Source organism: Syngnathus scovelli, chromosome 3 (assembly GCF_024217435.2).
Source record: "Syngnathus scovelli strain Florida chromosome 3, RoL_Ssco_1.2, whole genome shotgun sequence".
In the NCBI taxonomy this organism is placed as follows: Eukaryota; Metazoa; Chordata; class Actinopteri; order Syngnathiformes; family Syngnathidae; genus Syngnathus; species Syngnathus scovelli.
The window spans coordinates 18,555,380-18,575,518 of record NC_090849.1 but is presented as its reverse complement, the minus strand read 5'-3'; the positions used below and the strand labels follow the sequence as shown (position 1 = coordinate 18,575,518).

Sequence of the window (20,139 nt, the reverse complement as noted above, 5' to 3'; positions counted from 1 at the left end):
GTGTTTACCAGCGAAGTAGCTGTTTTTGCTAAACAACGTGACGTTGATGAAACGGTGTGTTGGGGCATTTGTAAATTTGCAAATAGTTTTCAAACAACATTCCAGGGAAGCTTCAAAGAGCACGGAAACTCAAATCAACACATGTTTATGTGACGCCGCAAACGTGAGGATTGTTTCGAACACTCTGGACGGTAATTAGTCTGCGTGGCGGTTAAGCAGCGTGCTTGCTTGCTAATTGTCATCAATGTGTACGTTTGGGGATGAACAGGCTGGTTCTGTTCTAGGGTCGAAGCCACCTGAGATGGATGAGGCCATTGACACCCATTCCTAATTGTGCAGTGGTCATTATGGATTGCTGAGGTAATGACCTCATTTCCATGAAGCGTTTAAGAGGGGAGACCCCAAGAATAAATAATTCCGTTGAGTTGCCCTTCTGGATGAAGGTGCAGTTTGAGATACGTCAAGTATTTATACATTCATTTATATGCATTTAATTTTTGTTGTGTCAGACCGTCCACATTGGGGCCAAGTAGGGCCGTGATCCGGCAGATGTGTGGCAGCTGGCTCCCACTTTGTGATGCTCTTTATCACAATCGTCAGCTCTGAATTGCAAAAATATCGCTTGGAACTTCTTAATCACTATCAAGCAATTATTTATTTAGGATTCTCAAGTCTTGGCAGAGGTTTGAGCTCTGCTTATTGTATTTTTAATCACATTCAAGTCTGTGTTCAATGGGACTCACCCAGCACACCATTTAAAGTGCCTCTGAATATCCTCTTAACCCCAAATGAAGTTCAGATTTGATAGTGGGGTATTCCTGCCATTTTTTTCTACTGCGGACTGAAAATTGGTGTTCTTTCGGAATTATGGTAGAGAATATTCAACCTTGGTTTCATTGCATTTGAGAGAATTCAAATATGTTTTTACAAAATTGAGGTCAGATTTTGTTGTCAGAAGCAATTCTGAAATCACTGCAGCTCATTGGCGATGTTAATGTTGTGCCATATTTTGATGTTGACAAACTTTACTGTGTTCCAAAATACATTTTTATTTTTTTTTAAATTTCTTTCTTATTCTTTGTATTGTATTTATATCTGTGAATGACCTAATGTGCTCATTTCCCTCCCATTTGAAGTCTGCTCTGCACAGTTGTAAGATGTTGTTTTTATTTTATTTTATTTTATTTTCATTTTAGTATCATTATTCATTTGGAGCTCTGGGCTGTTTTCCAGCTGTGAGTGTGGTTAAATGATCGGGCCAAGTTGGGCCACCCTTTGCCTCCTCACGCTCGCAGGATGGCAGGGGAGGTGCTTTGGGTGGGTCTCTCATGTTTTATGTACGCTCCTGCCTGCGTTCCTATATTTGCCGCCGGATGTGGATCCTGCACAGGAGCATTCGAGGAGGGAATGGAGTCGTGCTTTTTGACTTAAAGTTCTTCCTTTTCTTTGCACATTAAAAGTTGTGCACATGCAGAATTGGTCTTCAAGTGAGCATGTGATACCTTTTGCTGGAGTGGGCATGAATGTAGACATTACTTTGGGCAAAAATGTAACTTTGGACCTCTTCAAAACCACATGGATGTATTGTAGGTCAGTGGAAAGATAATTCATGGAGTTGAGTTTAACAAGCCTTAAAGTTTACCTACACTAATGCTTCGGCCAGACATTTGCATTAGAAAGCACCTTGAGTATTGTTAAAAAAAAAAAAAAAAAAAAAAAAAAACAGGAGTGAAATGGAGCAAGGCAAAGTGGGGACGCAGCCCTCGGTGGCCGGCAGCGGCGTCGGAGCCGCCGGCGTGAGTGCAAAGGCTCCCAAACATCTGTGGAGGCAGCAGAACCAGGCTGCGCTCTCGCCGCTCCACCACGCTCTCCTTGTGCGCAAGAGCCACCAGCGCGTCAGACAGCGAGGCTTCTCCGACACCGAGCGGTACCTCAAACCACTCAACATGGACCGGACGTATGCCGTGGACACGGGACACCGACCCGGACTGAAGAAATCGCGCATGTCTTGGCCGTCGTCGTTTCAAGGTCTTCGACGGTAAGCTTCGAGCGTAGTGCGAGCGAGGTAGGGAAAGGTGGCGGGTACAAATTGCTTCGCGATGGGCGGTGTGTGCAGGAGCGAGCCGGTCTTTTAGCAGCTCCGGTTCTTTTTTGCTGAACTTTGGACGGGTTTATTGCTTTATTCTGCTATTTGTTTTAAATTCTCTCTTGCTTTTCAATCAAGACGCACATTTTGCATCAGTTTTTGACGATGGACGCGGTTTATCTTGCTTTTGAAGGCAGAAATGATACATGAAATTTATTGCAACTTTTGATGTTTTAACTCCTAAACGATCATTTTGGAGGTTATTATAAAATGGGAAGAAAATAAAATGAAAGCACAATGTAACGCAAGGTAGTGGCTGCCTTCAGGTGCAAATGACACCGAGCTGAGGTGTCGCCCCACAGGCGGGTCACAGGAATTATAATTTATGCAAATCAGCAGACGTGTTGTGCACTGATCCTTAAGAATTATTGCCATTTAGCTTTATAAACCCTTTATCCTACTCGTGTGAGACATAAGGCATTTTGCACACTTAGGCTCCAGTTACATAGGTGGTAAGCCTACGGCCGGTGGGCCGTACATGGTCCTTGAGAGCATTTGATCTGGCCCGCATCCATCAATCTATTTTATGTACTGCTGATCCTGTTTAAGGATGCAGGTAACCAGAGTTTATTCCATCTTAAATTGCGTCAAATGGCAACTAGAATACAGCCTTGGCTGGTTCTGGTGCCTTTGAAAAACGGGGCACATAACCATTCGCACCTAGAATCACACTCTTCTGAGTGGTAATTGAACTCGCGCTGCCAGCGGAAGTCAAGTGAGCGAAACGCTATTGGCCCATGCAATTCTGCAATTGAAACCTGAGAAACCTGTGAATGCTCATAATATACAGTGTACCACTTTTTGGAAAATCAAAGCAGCATTTTGATCTCGTGCTTAATTTGCATGTATGTCTCTGTCCTGAGATTAGGGCTTCAAATTACTCTGTTATGGTTTCTCAGTCGAACATCTTATATTGTCCATTGTAAATAAATATGAGTGTAAATGTTTGACTATTTGGCCCTGCATGCGATTAACCAGTCCAAAGTGTACGCTGCCTCTCGCTCCACCTCACCCACAACTCTAATGAGGACGAGATAATAGATGGATATTTGCTAATTATTTCCCCCCCGTAATTTACTATGCCTCCAAGATGCCTATAACAGGATTAAAATGGTTCTGCATCCCTGATGTATCGTACTGTACATATGCGCGATGTCCACAATCCCTCCCTCCTACTCTCCTGAGCATTTTATACAGACACTCAAGAGTGATGACAGCAACGTTTTAATGAAGCACTTCCTGCACACATTTATGCACAGTGGCAGAAAGGCAAAAAAAATGGCTGTGGTGTATACGGGAAGTGCTCTAATTACTCACATGTTCTGGGAAAGAGAGAGCGTGCGACAGAGTGGATGGGAGGGGGAAAAAAAAAAAGCATCTGAGGATGAAATCTGAGAAGGTCACCTCAGCTCCCTTGTCTAAAGTGACTGTTAGGGACGCAGGTTTTATGTCAAATCACTTGATGTAAGCCCCTACCCCACCAGCACCTCATTGCTTTTTCTTCTTTTTTTTTTCTCAAATATTCTGGTGATGAGAGCCCGTGAGAGCACTTGCTGGCCAGCTACGGAAAAGCTGTTGGTTTGTCTGGCTGGCTGACAAGAATAGTTCCTGTCTTTTAGTGGCAGAACAGTCACATGGAGGAGAAGCCCGAGCGAGAGGGAGAGAGAGCGTAGCAGGAAGGGCACGCGAGATCAGAGCACAGATGGAAATGACACAGCCATGCAACCGCTTTGCTGCACTTAAACACCCTTGCCGTTAAAAAAAAAAAAAAAAAAAAAAAGAGAGTAGCATGAAAATGTGTCTTTCTTTTGCCAACATGTTCTCGTACGCCGTACGACCCCATTCAAAAGAGGGCAGCACTTCAGCAGGTTAACGGCCAAATTACACCTTACACCAAAGACTAATTATATGACTGATACACTGAACTGTTCATTGCAAGGAACAAAAACAAACTAGGGCCAATGAAATTTGCAGCAACATGCTCTGATTTTTAGTTGGTCATGTTTTGTTTTTGTTTTTTTCCATGTCGCATATCCTTCCTTCTTGTCCTTCAGCTTGTATTCTGTCTGGTTTGGATGACAAACTGCTAGTCGAACGGATCATAACAGTTGACTGTAGCCTTCTAACGCTCTAAAACGTTTTTTTTTCCTCCGATACTGTCTCCACTTTACTGCAGCGGTCTTCTCACCTGCTGCCTCTGAAATAGAATTGTATCGGCCAAGACATAAATGCAGGAGACCCTCTTTGTCGTTTTGGTCTGACAGATGGAACCATTTGCCTCTTTCTTTGTTTCTGCGCTGAGAAAAACAAAACAAAGTCGTCCGGACCCAATCCAAACTGATAGTGGAAAAGCGGCATTGTTTGGCACACAACTTTTCAGAATGGTAAACCTTCCTTTCTGTATCATAGCAGAGTGAGAAAGTGAGAAAGTTCAGTGATGTCAAGGAAGGTGACAATAAACCAAGTACAACAATGGAGGACTTCCAATTTTTTGACATGCATTTCATTACAAGAAGCGGGTGACTCGCATTTTGTCTTTTGGAGGTCACGATTATTTCTCGACAAATTAAATGTCGACATTGTGTCTTTCTGCAGCCTTCAGGTTCTGTCCCTACTTGTCTTGTATCCCCAAACCAGCGTGTGTTGTACAAAACAAAATGGTGCACCGCTATAAGATACATTAAGCCTTCAGTAAAAAGTAGCTGGCCTTCCCCACCAGAAGTGCTTGTCGTGCTATTTCATGCGAGGCTTGTTGTTTTAGTGCCGTGCAGCAGTTTGAAGGCCACTTGTCGTCCTTCCCAGACGTGCAATAAAGTAAGTAAAGCCGCCCAAGAAGATGAAGAATATGACGCTTTTGGCTCGGCATCGCCGATGTTGTTTATGCTAGCCGTACTTTGGAACAACCTCATTAAGCCAGGCGACGGCATGCCTCATTTCTTCGCATGAAAACCTCAGCGATCAAGTTGCTTCAAGGCAGATAACGCTGACACAACTCCTGATTATAGCAGACAGATATAAACAACTATCCGGCCACTGTCCCCGAAGAGGAATGAGAAAAGCCGGCGCTCCCCCCTTTGCCTTTCACTCTTACAATCTTACGTATATGCAGAGAGACAGCCGCCCTTTCCCCAATGACTGTGGATGTTACAGTGCGTCCCCGAGTGACTGGTGCAGTGCAAAGTCCAGCGGCCCCCCTTCAGGTACAACCCATCACCCAAATGTGTCACAATGGAGGCGGGCCTTGGATGTCGCTCAAGGCTTCTGTGAGACCTCAGCGAGAATCTGGAGCATCCTCTGATGACAACATGGCATTTCTCCCGTTTCTACCCTGTTGCAGAGACGCCGCAGGGGCCGCTTCAGTAATGTCAAAGAGAACATCCAGATTTCTTTTCTCGCCGTCCAATTTTTGACTGGAAAAGGAAATGATGAAATCAAAACAGAGGAAAACGTGGAACGGCTCCATCTGGACTGTTGGTACTTTTTGTTTTACCTGCGTCCTTCGAATCCTAATTGGATTTGACGGTCGTGGTGTTCTTTAGGAACGGTTAAAGGTAGATGTAATCAAATTGTTTTTTTTTTTTTTCATTGGTCGAGATCCCACGCAGAACAAAATAGGGAAGAAAGTGGGACTGACTTGTGCTCTAGCCACTCTGTGAGCTAATTGAGTGCAGGTTAGCTTCTAGCTATCAGATGTCCTGGTTCTTGGGATGCTTTTGGCAGTTTTCTCTCTAATCACTCCTACTGTGGCTCCCATTCCCAAGAAGGTTTTTTACTAATATTAGCATAATCGGTGCTCATCTTTGAATTCTAACGATGTTTGCGAGGAACCCCATAATCACATCCCTGCTGTACTATTGACTATGTACCATGTGACCTCTACAAAGAACGTGAGGAATGTGCTAATAAACGCCGTGCCCTACATTCCATTAGTCAAGATTAGCATCAAAGTTCATAGACGGGATCACAAAATGGTTATTTGTGATTTCTCAGTATAACAATGCACTCATTGGAGATAGATAGAAGTTCCAGCGTAATGATATATCAATGGTACCCGCCTCCTTAGCGGACTGACTCATATCTGTTCATTAAGAAGAGCTCAGTGCTTTAGCCAATGCTTTTTAAAATTCTTTTTTCCAAGGCTTTAGCGCATTAGGGGGTTATAGAAGCAGACGCATTTAGGTGCCCCCGTCGAGGTAGTTTCAGCCAGTCGGATGTGGAGTAAAGCTTGTGTGTACTGAATGAGAACGCTAACAAAGGTCAGCAAGCATTCAGCATCAGAGTCAAATCATCAACGTTATTATGCACAAGGCCAGGCAGTCACTACGCGCCGGAAGCCTCGCTTGCAGCTAACCGTGGCAACTCATCAAAAGCTTTCCTCATGAGCAACGTTCATTGTTTACTTGGTCACACCTGACGAGGAATTCCATTTAAGATTAACTCATCGTGCATTAGACAATAAAAGTCATTGTCAAATATCTGATGATGTTTATTTGCTTCAACTATTCAGCTTTTAATATGTTTTTAGGAGGTTGCTGTTGGAGTAATTGTTCATTTGCATGACTTAATTTGTACTCCTGTCGCTCAAGGCAACCTTTAATTGACTGGAGAACAGTCTTGGGGTGTCATCTATCTGAAGTCACCTTGGGGACACTTCAGCTATGAAGTGGGATAAGCTGTATAGAAAATGGATGTATGATTTTATCAATTTATTTAACCTTGTGTTATGTTTTAAAAAAAAGGAAAAAATCGTATGTGATTTTGCTCCGAGACCACTCGTTCCGTCACCTCTTTTCAAGCTGGAAATGAAAAGGAAAGTATCCTTGACTGCTAAATGCAGTCAGCGTGTAGTGCAAGGCTCCTAGTGAATCATCCAACCCTGGTTTATTTTTTCCCCATTGTCAGTGAGATACAATAGATAGCCAATGGAAAGCTATGACTGGTGGCCTTTCAAATAAAGCAAAGTATACGAATGCTGTAAAACGATGTGCTGTCACGTTGGTTTCACTCTTCCTCAGGCAAATACTTGCCTTTCTATGAACATGATGGCTCTCTAGCAATACCTCATTTCTTTTGGCTAATTATATTTCTGTTCAATGTCATACTTGTTAGAAAGCTGTTAAGACTAAATTTTTGGTCAATTATGCATGCAAGTGAGCAAGGTGACCGACCATGTTTTGTAAATAGACAGTTTAGCACATTTAGTATGCCGCCTAGCACATTTTGTTGATGAAATGAAGTGGCAATTTAAACAACTTTTTGTATGGAGGGAAAACAAATCCTTTTTTGTTATCTGTTTTCTTAGGGTATGTTAATTTAATAAGACGCAATTTGCAATTATGCAGTTTATATTTTTAAGCATATTTAATACAACATTTTTAATATTAATTCATCCATCTATTGTTAATTTCAAAATGTTTTATTCATTAGTGTCCGAGTATGTGACAGTTTGACCATATGATATACAGAAACTATTAAAAATTGCAATGTGTACCATGTTTTCTACAACCTCCAATAGATTTGAGCCATTTGCCGGGCTTATCAAATGTATGGACGGACATGACTGCTACTGTGAGTCAGAGCCTACTCGCCTGTCTTGATGCAGGGTAATTTCCATCAATCTTGGCTGGCTACATCGTGTACATCACATGGCACTATTACATAGAGAATAACTTGCACGTCAAGGCTTCGACAGACTGTACGCACACAAGAGATTGTGTTGACCGCCTGTCTCTGTAAAAAACGACACATTATATTGAAAATGACTTGCCAGTCACATTCGTTTTTCCCTAACCATGATTTACCACCATGTGACGGTTGCGGAATTTAAATTGGCATCATATCATTTCCCTGTAAGAAGGTGAAATCGTTTTTCCTTAAATAGAAACCCAAACGACAATTGGCTCAAAAAATACAACGATAGATGAGGCATTGGACACATTCATGCAGCTAGCTTCTTCTTCAGAAGTCGAAGCAATGACCACTGGCCAAGGAGTTCGCAACGGGGAAAACGAACAATGCCAAATGCCAGATGCATCCGCTCTGATAGAGATATGCTTGTTGCAATCACACACCACAACTGCTCGTGTAAGCGCGACGTCGCCTTGACATTTTAATCACGGGTTTCTTTCTCACTTTCCACGTGTCTTTTCTTATTTTGCGATCAAAAGGCTTTCTCCAATTTGCTTGCTGCCTTGTGTGTCAGTTTCCAGTGTGGGATTGATGATGAATTTGCAGGCCCCAACATAGTATGGAAGGCAGAAGAGGGGTAAAAACGCTGCTTGTGTTTGAGGAGCTGTGACCAGAGTGTGTAGTTGAACACGCGGAACTCATTACCCAAGCCACTTTGTGTTGATAGATTTTTTTTTTTCCTAACTCGGACTTTACCACACATCTAATTGTCGAATTTGCCATGTCCAAATGACTATTTGAATGTGTGCTTTGGACGCCATCCGTCCGTCCATCTATCCCTCCGTCCATCCATCCGTCCATTTTCTGAACCGCTTATCTCAAGGATCGCGGGCCACTTTGGTCTTGTCAAATTCTCTCTGAAAAGGCCAGGCAAGTAAGTAAGTGCCGGCTGTACTCCTATGTCTATTACACCAATTTAACAGAAAGTTAAATACAAGAATACGTGCAAGAATACTAAATGTAAAAATAAAGAATCAAAACTGTAGTTTCAATTTAAATCTTATGTCACAGAGATTGGCAATTTCTTGTATTACTCTGTGGGGTTCTCTTCTATCACTCTGTGCTACTTTTTTATAGGTCAGCACACTGCTGTCACTCTTGGGCTGACACAAACATGGATGAAAATAGTTTAAATTCCTGGTTAATTGTTAGTTGGTTAGTCACATCTGAAGCATTTGTCCCACTTAGTCGATTCTTCACTGTCACATCTTCCCCACAAGTCACCTGGAGTTGCGTGACAATGCTAGTTTTCAACGTCAATTATTAAATGCCATATGCATTCACTCAGAATAAAAGAATGCTTTTATTGTCAATCATATGCAAGATTCATTTTTTGGCATGGGAAAAAAAAGAGAAAATTATTTCTCTCTTTTATTAATTTACATAGTGGTCGTACTGAAAAGGAAAAAAAAATAAGTTCCAGGTTGCCTTTTGAACCAGGAGCTCGAGTTTGCTCAGGCTTTTCAAAAGAGGATGTTCCACCATTGCTTTGCCAACGTAGCTGAGGAACAAAATCTAAATTAATCGTAATGATTGAAAAATAATACCAATTGTTTTGTTCAGATTAGACACAGGTTTTGAATGCCAGAAGCTGGTTGTTTTTAGACGACACATCATTTTTGGAGCCGACAAGTATCTGTCCGTTTTTCAAATGACAAAAGTCATCCAAAAAATATTCAAGTAGATTACAGATAACCTGAAATTTGAAGTCAACCCCCAAAATTTCTTCCCAATGATGCACTTTCCAACTAATAAAGAAGCTGACGGCACATCTCAGATGGCAGAGCTGCTCCGTGGTGGTTTGTAAAGAGACATATCGTGTCTGACGCAAGCACCCATGGGAGTTATCTCGCCCGCTCGCTTGAGTTTCATCCGAGCTCTTGAAACATGAACAAGATTTCCGACTATGCATGACCACAAGGGAGCTTGATAGAAGAGCGGTCGGTCATGTATGTCTTCATAGTCCAATCCCTCTTCTGATTTATTATTCATTTTTGTTCCCCTTTGCCAAGTTTCCTTCTATGATGTTCCCCATTATTATTAATCCCTACTGGCATGTAAACACACGAGGGATTAGATTTGTGTGTTTCATCATAAAAATGTACAGCTCTTGGTTTGAAGGCGATAAAATAAAATATTTTATGGAAACAGTAAATTTTCTTTCCCTGCCACATTTATGTTCTCCAGTAGTTGCAAGATTTCGTCTCACTCTTGGGTATGATTAAATGGTTGTTGTCTAAACATTAAACTAACTTCCAGCATAGCGATAGCTATCAAATTTAATTTCCTGTCCTGTATGGGGAAGAGGAATGTTGACTCATTTAAAAATGTCTGATCAAAGGTGATGGACTAATTTCATTCAGGAGATTACCGCAAGTTCGCCCCCACTCGTTCTACGTATGGCTCGTTTTTTTTTTGGGGTTTTTTTTGTCCCGGCAGAAAAAGCCATTTAGAAAGTTATTGGTTTCAAAACAAAGCACTGTCGGTAATGTATTATGTCTGAAAAAATCCCATTAGAATTCTCGTCGGCATGTTTTTAAATATTCATAAAGGATTGAAAACACAATTTGCTATATAAATAAAATGTCAGGGCAGCTGCTTAACACCAAACAAGTTATGGTAAACAGAGCTATTTTTTTTTTCTATGGAGTTAGGGGATTAGGTCCTATAATTAAGTGGACTGTCTCTGTGCTTATTTACTACATATACTTTCAGTGTTTTTTGATGCCTTCAGCAAGAGTCCTTGGCTAATTTGGGCCAAGGATTGCAAAAGGCCATGGTCACTGTTTTCTGTTTGTTTTCAAGTTGAGTATCGCTTGAGTTTTAATATCTCTGTTGTAGCACATAATAAATTGGCTAGAGGCCATGTCCTTCTCATCATAAGAACTTTGTTTTATTTTTCTGGTAACACATAGGATTGAGTGGAACAGCAGTTATGGATGGTTCGCATTACAATATATTGGTTGCGGCAAGAGGACATGCATTTATTATTAGCTATATTTATTTCTATTTCATATATATTCATCATAAATTATGGAAGATATTGGAGATTTTTCAAAAACTAATATTTTGGGTGGACTTTTGGTGACGTAACTAAAAATAATCAATTGATTTGTTTTTTAATACATATATTTAATTTTATAGTTGCCGACCACAAGCTTCCCCGCGGTAATCTTTAGCTGAGCAAAGTTATTAGACTGCACTTAGCACTTAATGCTAATTTAGCGGTCCGGGGCAACTTCATCCCATTAACTTGCTGTCTGTTTTGAAGGTACATGTTGTTGTAATGTGCAATTAAGAGATCAAATAATAATGTCTTGAGAGTTCAAAATATTTCCAATTAGTTTGAATCCATGGATAATACCCATTCTTTGACTAACTCTGTTTGTTTGCATGATGTCCTCTTGTACATCAAATTAGATCAATCAAGGATGAAATAAATGTTTGGGTTGCATCATAATCGGTTTGCATTTTCTCAGAATACGTTCACAGAAGGGCACCGCGATCATTTGAGAAATAGTTGCCATGGCTACATTAGTTAAATGGGCGCGCTGATTTCATTAGTGATGAGCTCTCACGAGGACGCTTTGAGGGCAGCGGGCATAGGACAGGAAAGGAGAAGAAATGCGACCAAATTATTTGAGGATGTGCTGAGCAGATGGGAAGATTTTTGCTTTTCACCCAACAATTTTCCTGTCAATATAAAGACGCGTAAGAGACTTTGAAAACTTTTTGTGTGGTGTGATGATGAAAGCTACTATCACAAATAACACAAACGTCTAATAGAGGCAAGGAAGAAAGGGAACATTGCCAATTTGCTTGCACATTGTGTTTTAGTGAGGACCAGAAATGCACATGTACATGAATATCGGTACTCCCCAGACAGACGGCTTTTGAAACCAATTATGTGGAACAGTTTTTTTAAATTCTTTTTAAAAGAGCTGAGTTCTAATAATTGATCCATTTGGCCATTTAACATAAAATTAGCAGGTTTAAGCAGATTTTGTTCTTTTCCTCCACTGGAGATCCTTAAGCCAAGGCCTGAAAGAAGTCAAGTCAAAACCTTTCTTTACAATATGTTCTATGCGCACCCCCCAACTAGTCTAAACACAGATTTCAGATTATTATTGCTTCTGATTAATATAAAGCATAAAAATCTATTCATCTCAGGGGGTGGCGAGTTTGCCACCGTCAGATCATTTTCAGTTGACAGCAAGTGACTAACGTACAAAATGGCAGCCTGCCGAGATATGCATAAAAATGGGTGGATTGTTATGTTTAATTCATATTCCACAAGCACAATCATTTTCAGAATACCTTGTTTATGCTTGTAGGGGTGCAAGAAATGGTGTGATTTGACTTCCGCTTCAACACTGCCTTTCAATAGTTTGAGGTCAGACGACAATACTAGGTCAGGACTCCTGCCATGATGACGATTGTTCCTGAACAGGAATGCGCTGTAGTGTATCACTATCATAAGAGCATTTGGCAACGAGTATTCACCACCTGCAAGCTTGAATCACTCAGCGTGCACCGCCACCGTCCGTCACCTTAACTCATGGACACTAAAAAAAGCTCCATTTCCTGGTGTCCATCTGTTTGTGCTGAAGTTAACTTCCCGAAATAAGCCAGTCTCACACAACGGGGAGATTAAGGTTCCTTTTGCTAAAAGTAAATTATGATTGTGGGAAAATGTCATGCTCTGCTACACTTGGTTTTATTTACACAGATTGCAATAGCGATGGCAATGTACCGCAGGGAGTAATGCATGACTGAGTCTAGCATCCCTTTGGAATGGTCAAAATGACTCTTGTTCATGTGTTACTTATAGGAAGAGTCTGAAACATGAGAGAGATGGGTAGTCATTGGATTCATCTATTGTTTTATATCTTAAGTCCTTATTAGGGTCGCAGATGAGCCAGAACTTCTTGACTGCCAACTATCATAATTACAAAGACTCCCAAAGGACAGAAAATTACGCCAAATATGTGTGGTGTCATCGATGGTTGTCCCACTCTCGTTTCAGTCACTCCCATCGGATGCGGTTCCTCCCTCACATCCTAATTGAGCGGCTCCACCCAAATGTTTTTTCAGGAACCGCCATCTCATCGACATTCCTCTTGGCTCGTTTTGTGCCGAGCAACAGCCTGTGTGGAAATAATGGCGGAAATTAGATTTCCAACCCATTGACATAAGGCGCCAGCACATTCGGATCAAGAATACTGATTTTCACATTTGACTAAAGAAGAACTGTGAGATGATTGCTGTAGTTGAGATCCAATAAGAAAGTCTGTCTTCAAAGTTGCGAGAAGCACAATACATAAATAAGATATCAAGCTTGTGTGCTATTGAGAGTGAGGAATGCCCTCTAGCATATTTCCCCTGAGTCACTTTTTAATGAGACTGCAGGACTGTCCATCATATTGAGTCATTGTATTTTTTATTTTTTTTGTGTGTGTGTGTGGGGCTCTAATCTGGTCCCAATGCTACATTGCTATATGCTGTAAACTGCTGTCAAGCTCTGATTTCGATACCATTTTTTTAATGCAGTCTAATAAAATAGTACCTGAATGTAGCCGCTTCAATTTGTGGGATGGAGTTCTAAAAAACAGATCAGATAGTTCTATTCAAATTGTTACCCCAGCCAACAGTTTCCGAAATATCCATTTTCTCCTTATTGCTGTTGTTTGCTGATGCGTTCAATGGAAAAGCGGAATTTGACTCTAAAACTACTAATGAGAAAAAAAATCTTTGCCTATTAAATTAGGGTCTATGAAAACAATGATATGATAACAAATATATCTTTTTGTGGATAGAGAGGAATGGCGCAACGTGTTACATTCCAAAAAGTAGCATGATTGTATAAGCTGCTACATTTGAAGACAGTGGACTCCAAGGTAATCAGAAAGCTGTCTTGCAAGGACAAGCCTTGGTGTCACCTTCATACAGTAATGGCTTAAGTCATTTTTTCCCCATTTTTTTTTCCAGAAAATTTGAATCTAATCTATCCTATCCTATCCTATCCTATCCTATCCTATCCTATCCTATCCTATCCTATCCTATCCTATCCTATCCTATCCTATCCTATCCTATATTGTAAATAGTGAAGCAGCCCCAAGATATCTTTGTGGATTGATTGGCCCACATTAAAAGGGTAAACTCGTAGGTTATAGTTTGGCTGTAGAATATATCTTGAACTTTTCTCCCACACATCCCACTTAAATTGCAAGTCAAAACAACGTCTGCAATATTCATGCATAATTACAGAAGTGGCTTGTCTTTGACTCAGTGGAGTGGCAGATTTATGTGGCTACAAATATCACACTAGAGCAGAGCCTTCGTTCCATTTCTTTAACATTAGCTTTGGGGCATTTTGTGCATTAATCTAGTGGCCACTTTACACAAAATGCAATACATGTAATCCAAAATTGTTATCTTCCTTGAGCAACATTATTTCCTTCGATTAGCAGCTTTTCTGGAGGACATATTTCGAATGTCTCTGACTTCCAAGGATCTAACTTGGCATGAACACAAGTGCTTACTGCCAAATGTGTTTTTCAGAGCACAACCTGTTTCTTACTGTCCTCTTCTTGAGGAGACTCAAGTGACGTGTGACTCAAAATGCCACTCACTGATAATTGTCGGTCTCTCGTCGCCATGTATTTTTTCTTCCTACTTTCCGCTTAGTTTGGTTTTTGCTCTTTCAAGTGTTTTCACCCAAGGGTACAATTCGGCTTGCCTTGAAATGCTTTTGAACAGTATCTGGCTTTGTTTCTATAAGCGTGTAGGTGGCATGCGTCAGCCAAGTACAGTGAACGTCGTGATGTCATAGCAGTGAAAGACGGCGCAATTAGTGCCACAGCAACACGACATTGTCGTCCAAGGACAAAAAACGAGGACATCCATGTGGCGCTCGATTGCAAAAAGTTTCTCTACTTGGTCCCCACAGAAAACATTGGCGAGCAATATAAATTGGAAAACTCTGGTCTTCTTTGTATTTCCAGTGTAGAATGCTCAACAACAACTGGGTCAGCTACGTAAAAATTCCACCACGAAGACACACAGTAAAGGGCAACAGTTCAGTGCTGGCCTTTTTGTGTTGTCTGCCAAAGGAGACATTTTGTGTCCTCCCACTTCCAGTTCATTCCCATTCAACCGATTCAATAGACTGCAGTGTTTTTAGGTTCCAACCAACCTCGAGGTACCAAATTACTTTGGATTTTGAAAAGAGCTACTTTTGTGTAATCCTGCATAGCTTTTGGAATTTATTTAACTGTACTTGTAATTCGTGCTTGGGTAAACTTGAGCTGAGTAGCAAGTTAATGAATGGGTGACCTGCACACTTTTTTTTCCAGGATTTATAAGCATCCTATTAAAAAAAAAAGTTGTCAAAGGTCAACACGCACATACACACACTTTAAGAAGTGGTCCGACAACTCGTTGCTGTAAGCTTCCACCGGAGGGCATTGGGGGAATGGTGAGGGTTGCTTTTCTTGATGCGTGTCTGCTTTCTAAAATTGGAAAGTGCCTTGTCATTCGTTATGTTCTGCAGGGGTTGAAGACGACACAAAGTAGTAGTCATGGTGGAATTGTTGCTTGTTTCACGTTCCAAGACCGCTCCAACCGCGGGCTTCTTTGTGCTACTCGGCAGTCAGTGCTTAACTTTTTGGGGCAAAGATCGATTTTTCAATTATAAAACTGCTAAGAACGTAAACAATGACACGGGGCTTGAACTACTCTACTTCCAAAAATCTCAGGCATATTGTGCTCACAGGTAAGATTTCAGGATGAATTTATAATCCACGCTAACCTTTAGAGGTGAATTTAATTTGACATTCTTTAAATATTTGAATACGCATGTTTAATGTTTCAGTATTTTTTTCCACCATTCTCTAATAAAAAGCTAGTGGCAGATATTTGGTGGCCAAAAATCATTGGAGCAGCCAGGAATCCTCTTCTCGCTACTCTGGCTTTCATTTCTCAGCCCAGCTCCTTCACCACAATCCCTTTTGTATTTACCACTATAAATGAAACTTAAGAAATGTAGGGGAAGCCCTTGAGGAGGAAAAAAAGATCGTCTAAATTTGTCTGAAACTCTTCTCATCTCACCAGTTTAGTCTTTTCATACACGACATCTTTCACTGTCGGCGAGAACTCTCGGTGGGATTCATCAGTGCCATCTGCTTTGGAAAGCATAAGTCTGCTAACATGCTTGTCTTCTCTGCAGATGTCACTTACCTGATTTGTGCCACACTAATGAGAGGATTTCCTAAATTTGTCTCTCTGGACCTTGATAGGTGAACAAAAGCGCCAAACATCTCTTTTGTCCTACTTGCTGAAAGTAGCATTTAAGGTGACATTTTGCTTTGGATGCATATAACTGACATGGATCAAAATGCTAGGAAGACCTTTTTAAGTTGAAATGCTAAATATTTGAGTTAGAGAAGCACAAAGCTCTTTTCCAGCTTAAAACCCCAAAACAGAATTATTCGCAGCGTCCATGTATGTTTGGTTGGTTCATTTTTTTTCCATGGCCTGATATTAAAGGCCAAAGATGAAGACGTTTTTGCTATAATATATTTATTTAGCTTTCATGAACGTAAATGGAGAGCTGCACACCCCTGGTGTTTACTGTTGTCTGAATAGTGAGTGACTCGACTATTTAATTGCAGTCAATCACACGGTTGCTGGTAACCTCGGCTGTCTGTCATTGCCTTGTTACTCGCTGATGTTTATTTTGCTTTGACTTTAAAGAACACCTCTGGGCTGCATTTATGGATTTGGCCTCCTCTGGGAGCCAGCCGGTAAATATTATCAACACAAGCAGCTGTGCAGTCAAAGCGCGTCAGTCGGTTGTGATTTACAATCCAACACACTGCAGTAATTACTCTTTTTCGTTTACTACGTTCAAATGACTAATTAGTCGGTATGCTTTACATGTTAGCGAGGCCCATTAGTGACACAGCGTCCAACTTTGATCATTTCTCTTTAAAGGGCAGGACATTTCGAGAGTGTGTGGATGGTTAATCAACTTTCAAAAGCAGTCTCAAGCTAGCTTTGTTTTATGGACAGTAGTGCGCAGGCATGACTTTGCTTTGCGTTTGCCCGTATCTTCTCCACAAGGTGACTCAAATGTGAAACGGTAAAGAATGAACAGATTGTCGAGGCACCTCGGGGGAAGGAAGTCAATGCACACCGACTCTCCTCTGACTCGGACTCGCTGTGGGAATGGCCTCGTTCGTCTCTGTGCCTTTTAGAATTGCTGAAGAAATCCAATAGAAGCGCTTTTCTGAAAATGATGATGCTGATAACTGCGCTGTTTTCTTTTGGCACTGGTGTCACTGTGCCTGCGGGACCTTCTGTGCACCTGCACAAACTGTGGAAGAGGCAGACTATACAATGAGAATATATAATGTGGAGTGACATGCAGAACAATTAAAAGCTAGCCTGCTTTGTTGTCATGTTGCATTCACCAAACAGCTTCATAGCACGGTGTTCAACTACTTCAAACATACCTAATTTATGATTCAATTAATATGAGACCATTATCATCACTAATACAGTCCAAGTCAAAATCGGTAATCCATCACTACGCTAATAATTGCAACTACAAATATGAAATGTCGGATAAACAGTTTATTATGTGCCTTTTTGTGCCTCGTGACAACATATTTGTGAGCTTGAAACATTTTTTTTGTCAATTTTGTCGTAAACCCAGAACCCTCTGTGCTAGAAAAGAAGAGTGAATTTCCATCAACATTTTAAGAGTGCATCCTTTTCATCGGGAAAGCAATTTTGTAAGTTTTGTGTAACTCTGAAGCCCCCCCCCCCCCATCCACTGCGTTGGTAGAGGAAAAAAAAGAGAAGCGCAATCAATGCAAGATGACGCTCTTAACAATATATACCGCCATCATTTCAAAGAGGTTAGGCTCGGTTCATATTATTGTATTGAATCCAAAGTCATCTGTCCATCGCCTTTGTGTGTCTAGTTTTATTTGGACCTCAGTCCAGATTTTCTGTATTTATTACATAATGCGATGTCAAAATTGGCATAGGCTCCAGTTGCTTATTTCGAGTTAGGACATGGAAAAGGATGGATACAAATGGATACTGTTAGAACAATATACTGAGAAAAGATTGTTCTATTATATTTGAGAGCTTCTCATTTGGGGCTGGTGTTTCGCAATCACAAAAGCTTTACTGTGGTCGTTAATTGTGTTACGATAGCTTGAGCACTTTGACTTCAGCTAAATGACTCAGTCGTGGCTAACCGTCGTAATGCTCGCTGTTAATAGCTCGGATGTCTTGTCTTATCATCACAACAGACTCTGAATGATCTTTGCATTAGTTGTTGGAAGGTCGACACGCGTTTTTGCTACCACATCCCACCAAGGTGTTTGCGATTAACAAGACCCCAGGGGAGGGGGGGTGGGGAATGTTGCAGAGGAGAAGGAAGGTTATATGTAGTATGTGTGAGTGCTTCCATTCAAGTGCCTGCGTCCTCACACAAGCACAAAGGTGGGACATCTAATCAGCCAGTGAGCCACAAAGCCAATTCCCGAGATATTCGTACATACAGAGAAGTAACACCACCCAGCAACGCAAGCAAAGCTGCTCTCGAAGATGCAAGCTAGAAAGAAGCTAGAGCCGCCCTTCCTGCAAAATGAATCCTGCACATTTCCTGAAATTGTGCTCTTCCCGCTAATATATACCGTGCATTAATTATCTTACAACCTTTAAACCCACCTTGGCTCTGTAAAGTTTTTACTCACTCTGCTTTTTCTGTAGTTTTATGCAGCACCTTGGATGATTTTAATAGGCCCCTTTAATATATATATATATTTTTATTACTGTTTTCAGGAAATAGTATTAGTGACATTTAAAATCTTTATTCATTCTGTGTCATGGTAATTTTATTTTACTGAGAAGTGATCACAATATTTTTTGGGTAGAAATACATACATTTTAGCAGTCATAATATTTTGAAATACAGTATATAATAAAAAATGCATTTATAAAAAATTCAGGCATTTCCTTTAATAAATGTTTCACCTCTAGTTAGAGCTGTCAAAATGTCCATGGGCAAGACACCGGTCCCTAATTTCCTCCCAGTGGGCCTGGCACAGCTTCTTGGATGGCAGCAGCTGTTCCACCGGTGTATGAATGATCAATCCGCCCTATAGGTACATTCCATTTTTCTGATACTCTAGTGAATACTGTAGAGTTGAGAAAATAAAGACCTCCTCTCAAACATATGTGTGAATTAGTATGGAAAAAATGCCTCCTAAAAGAACATGACAGTCTCTACAGTTGAATAGTTAGAGATGCATTTGCAAAGAAAAAAAAAAAAAAAAGGCCTCCTCTTTAATTAACGCCACACTATTGTTACCTACGTCATTCACTCTGCAGATGAGAAGATGGAAGTGATTTTGTACAAATAATAAACCTCCTCTCTAATAAAGATGTCTCTATTAGGCTCATCTTCAGTTAGTACGTCACCTCCCTACTTAAACCATCACCTCAAATAAGCACGTGTTACTCAATGCAATCCAAGATGTTACATTTCCATACTTCTTGCTATCAGGTTTTAAATATAAATATTAAGCCAGGAATAAATACCTCACCTCAAGGTATCTTCCACATTGCAATAATTAATGCACAGCGAATTTAAATTCAAAACGGCTTTAGGTCAGATTTTTAGGCCCCATAAAACCAAACATGAATTTTATGCTATAACTTGATCCATAAAAATTTGATTAGGTGCATTAAATGTGATCACCTCAGGCAATAGAAGAATAACGTTATGGAACAATTTTCCTCAACTGACATTTATATTATGTCCGTGAGCATGCCACTCCCATAAAAGGTCTCTAACATGATCACATGAATAAGTTATGACTTTCCTGTCATGCACATGTAGCTAGCGTACATGGTTGACTTAAAAGGCTGTGGATCAGAATGATGGGAAGAGTGGCCCTTAGAAATAGGCACTTGTCGTTTGAAGTTGCGAGTGGATGCTAAAATCGCTACACCAGAGGAGACCCCAAAGCGACTCTTGAGTCCCAATCAAGGGGAATGTGACGGGGGCAAAAAAACCTTTCTTGCCCCCCCCCCCCCGCGCGCAACTTCTCCCTCTGTGAAGTTTTAATATATGACTTCCACTTAAAGTACATATAAAGCTCCATGCGGGCATCTCTACTTTCTATTTGATTTTGTCAGGAACTTTGGAAAAGAAAGTCTCTCAGACTGTTGCTGGCGGCTATTTGTGTGTCGGCGGGTGACCACTCAGATTCCTCAAGGGACGG

The 20,139-nt window shown here is 40.9% G+C and overlaps 1 protein-coding gene across 1 annotated transcript in view; it reads left to right on the top strand.

Moving 5' to 3' along the window:
• Positions 1–20,139, top strand: part of pde4d (phosphodiesterase 4D, cAMP-specific) — a 119,628-nt gene that overhangs the window by 28,624 nt on the left and 70,865 nt on the right. The gene's annotated exons all lie outside the window — the stretch shown is intronic.